Below are 4,696 nucleotides of genomic sequence, written 5' to 3'. Positions count from 1 at the left end.
AAGATAAACATCATGTAATATGAGCATAAGTATTCAAAGGTGAACAAAATTCAACAAGACAAAAAGAAGAGAACAATGCTGAATAGAACCTTTTTATTATAAAGCAATAACGAATAGAAAGTTGCAAAACAAAAACAAAAAGATTACCAGGTAAAGAATTGTAAGTCATGTGGCCCACTTGTAGATTTGTTATGCCGGTGTACTAAATTTTTGTAGGTTCTGTGTTAGGAGACTCCTTAATCATTTCTTCTCATAGATATCTAATGCTATTTTTCTTCTCTTTCGGACACAATTTCTCCGACTCTATGCATTTTCATGCTTCTTCATTTCCTTCTTCACCATATCTCAAGAATTAGGCCCTGTTTTATCTCTCAAACTTCCTTTTCCTGAGTTACATTATTTTAATTCCAAAGCTGAAGTACACCTAGCATTTCTAAATTACATGTAGATCATACACATTCAGCTCCTCAGCCGACGAATGTGGTTTGAATATCAGCTCAAGACAATAATAGGACTGTGAAATGTCAGTTGAAGAAAACATTTTTTCAATCAACTTATGCAAAATAAATGACCAAAAAAAAAAAAAAAAAGCTTCGGGCTTATCCACCTTTCCGTGCAACTAGCTAACCTCTAAGAAATGAGCAATACAAAATTGCATAAAGATATGGTGCAATAGGAAATTGATTCAAAGATGTATAGATATGTCTTGGGAGAAAAATAGTGAGTATACTCTATTCCAAGTATTATTCAGATTTGTTGATACCACTTAAAGTTTAAGTTTGTTTATTTTATGCATGTTCACAAGTATATCCCACATGCTTCGACGGCCCTTAGGCTTTGTTGCATAAGACCAAAACCTAAAAAAATTCTCCGTGCTGGAAGAAGCTAAACCCGGATACAATATCTAGATTGTGCATATTGAAATGCATTCACTTTATGATCATAAGAAACAAAAAACTTATACCTCCGGCTTCAAGTCACGGTGGATGATTTGGTGCATGCTTAGTACCTCTAGGCCAGCTCCTAGAGTATCGCAACCAGAATGGCATCAGTTGTACAAATATTGAGCAAGGACAGCATGATAATAAAAAGAATTCTAAACAAACATTTATCAATCTGTCTCATAAAGTTTCTAGCTACACATTCTGGAACTCTGCCATGATTCCGAATATAAGAAGCCAGATCCCCTCCAGCACAAAACTCCAAGACAAGGAAAATAGAGTTTTCAGCCTGAGGGATAGATCGAGCAGTCTTCTCAAATAATGAAGAAGAAGTCATACAATGATTATCTTTTTGCACTAAATCTTCTGCCTAATAACTATCAACTTTTGCAAGTGAAATATGAACAAGCCATACACTGATGCATGTTAACAAGAAGATCAAAGCTACACCCTCCAAAACCCAGAGAACATATTCTATAGGGTCACAACTTTTACTGTATCTAGTGCAAAAACTATTAAGCACTAAATTACCGTCCGGCCAAAAGCTGCGATATTATATTCTACGGCTTAATCACATGCTCAGAGTAGAATATCATAAAAAAATGTTGCTCCACGCCGTGGATAAACTGATGGCGTCTTTGCATTTTCTTTTTGGTGGTGAGGCACAAGAACAAAAAGACTACTAATTAGAATACAAATGGACCAAAAAGATTCCGCAACGACTGATCATTGATAATGTCATTCAAGTTTCCGTAAATAATGAACAACATTATCAATTGTAGGGACCGCAACATTTACCTTCACAGAAGGATTCTAGACTAGTGACACTATTAACACTCCTAGAATCTGGCCTCGTTCCTATCGAACTCACAGATTCCACCACTTCTCTCATGTACTCCACTATCTCCTTTGCTCTTTTCAGAGTATACAGAATTTTCCATTGTTTTTATGAATAAATCTCTTAGTCAAAGAAATTAAAGCAATTCAATGGATTAAATGAGATATAATTACAATTGAATGAGTAATTAAGTAATGGTAGATTAATGGGAAAATAAATACTCATAACGGAGGAAAGTGGTTTTCCATTATTGAATGGACAGAATTTTGTGGACAAAGAAACTTAACTAATTCAATGGATTAAATGAGAGATACTTACAATTGAAGGAGTAACTAAGTAGTGATAGTTTAATGGGCAAAGAAAAACTCATAATGGAGGAAAGTGGTTTTCCATGTTGATCAACGGAACGAAGTGACTATTACTATGGCAACTTGAACGAAAAGTTGTGACTGTTAAAGAGTTGTAGCCCCGCGCTAACTTTTTTTTATTAGAAAAATTAGAAAAATAAGGTAAAAAGCAAAAAAATGAGGAAAAAGATAAATAGATTTCTTAGTTTTTAAAGTATACGTCGCCGGGCCTATGTCTTGCTTATATATATATATATATATATATATATATATATATATATATATATATATATATATATATAAGCAAGACATAGGCCCGCGACGCGCGTGCTCTAAAAACTAAGAAATCTATTTATCTTTTTTTCCTCATATTTTTTGCTTTTTACCTTATATATATATATATATATATATATATATATAAGCAAGACATAGGCCCGGCGACGTGGTGCTCTAAAAAACTAAGAAATCTATTTATCTTTTTCCTCATTTTTTTTGCTTTTTACCTTATATATATATATATATATATATATATATATATATATATATATATATATATATATATATATATATACATATATACATGAATTTATACGCGCTTCGTTACGTTGTAGAATTTGAGAATAGATTTTTTTTAATAATTTGATGGAAGATAGAAGAGATTATTTTCATGTACATAAATAAAACAAATATATATTATATTTATAAATATTTTCATTAGAGTTAGAGCTTAGACAGGTAATATTTTATTAATATATTTTATTTATTTATTTAAAAGGATTTCTTAAGAAAAAAAATTCTCTTTTTACAACTTAAAAAAAATATAACTTTGTTTTACACATATATGTTTGAGGCTGTGGCGTTTGTTTGTATGTTATTTGTGGATGACATAGTCCTGATTGACGAGTCTCGCAGCGGGTTTAACGCTAAGCTGGAGGTTTGGAGACAAACTCTGGAGTCTAAAGGGTTCAAGTTGAGTAGGACCAATATAGAGTACTTGGAGTGCAAGTTCAGTGATATAGTGCATGAGGCTGACGTGGAAGTGAAGCTTGGCACCCAGGTCATACAGAAGAAAGATAGTTTCAAGTATCTTGGGTCTATTATACAAGGAAATGGGGAGATTGATGATGACGTCACACACCGTATTGGTGCAGGGTGGATGAAATGGAGGCTTGCCTCTAGTGAGTGTTGTGTGGCAAGAAGGTGCCGCCAAAACTTAAAGGCAAGTTTTACAGAGCGATGGTTAGACCAATTATGTTGTATGGAGCGGAGTGTTGATCAGTCAAGAAATCTCACGTTCAGAAGATTAAAGTGGCGGAAATGAGAATGTTGCGATGGATGTGTGGGCACACTAAAAGTGATAGGATTAGGAATGAAGTCATCCGAGACAAGGTTGGAGTAGCCTCAGTGGAAGACAAGATGCGGGAAGCGAGGCTGAGATGGTTTGGGCATGTGATGCGGAGAGATGCAAATGCCCCCGGTGCGGAGGTGCGAGAGGCCGACTAGCGACGGTTTCGAGAAGAGGTAAAGGTAGGCGAAGAAGTATTGGGGGAGGTGATTAGACGGACATGGCGCGTTTCTTAGCGAGGACATGACCATAGATAGGAGGGTATGGAGGACTCATATTAGGGTAGAAGGCTAGTAGGTAGTCACGTTTATCATTTCTTACGAGTAATGATATTGCTCTATAATTTCTTGTCTCTTGATTTCTGCGAGTATCTGTTGGTTTATAATGGCTTATTTACTTTCATTGTTTTCATTTTCATAATTGCTTTGATTTGTTTGCCCGTCTCTGACCTGTCCTATGCTTTTTCTTGAGCCGAGGGTCTTCCGGAAACAGCCTCCCTACCTAAGGTGGTGGTAAGGTCTGTGTACACTTTATCCTCCCCAGACCCCACGCTGTGGGATTCACTAGGTATGTTGTTGTTGTTGCTGCTGTGGTGTTTGTTAGTGCATACACATTATTCGTACTCTTTGACTAATACATTAGCAAAAGAAAGCAAAAGAAACACCAACATTATATTTTCTATATTTCTTTAATTAGATAGTAATTTTGTACTCGAAAATTATTTCTTCTATTAAAAGAAAACATTAAATAAAAGTATAAAAATGAGAAACAATTAGTGACATTGCAAATTGTGGCATTTATCCATTGAATCGTATTTCTGTTATCTATTTCTTCTCCAATTCGTTTCCGTTTTCATTTTTTATTCTTCCTTTATCTCCTTTTGTATTCTTTAACTAACCTCCCTCTCGATTCTCCTATTTCATAAAAGCCATAAATGAAAGATAATAAATTGAGGGGGGAAAGAGTAGATGAGAACCCACTTCTTGATGGTAGTTGTAGGCTTCTTGTTACCACAAATGAACTTTCACTCTATGCTTTTTACTCGTTGGACCCGTATTTTAATCGCTTGGGCATTTATTTTGTGTCATTTTTGGATAGTTTCATCAGAGCTATCCATTATCTTCTATGTCGTGATTTGCACTGGACGAAGCATCTGAGCCAGATTACTATCAACAGTGTTAATATAAGCAATCAGGCTATATACAATAGTACCATGTATTTTTTA

This window comes from Lycium ferocissimum, chromosome 3 (assembly GCF_029784015.1).
Source record: "Lycium ferocissimum isolate CSIRO_LF1 chromosome 3, AGI_CSIRO_Lferr_CH_V1, whole genome shotgun sequence".
Lineage (NCBI taxonomy): Eukaryota > Viridiplantae > Streptophyta > Magnoliopsida > Solanales > Solanaceae > Lycium > Lycium ferocissimum.
The sequence above is the reverse complement of the archived record's forward strand: the minus strand, read 5'-3'. Positions refer to the sequence as shown.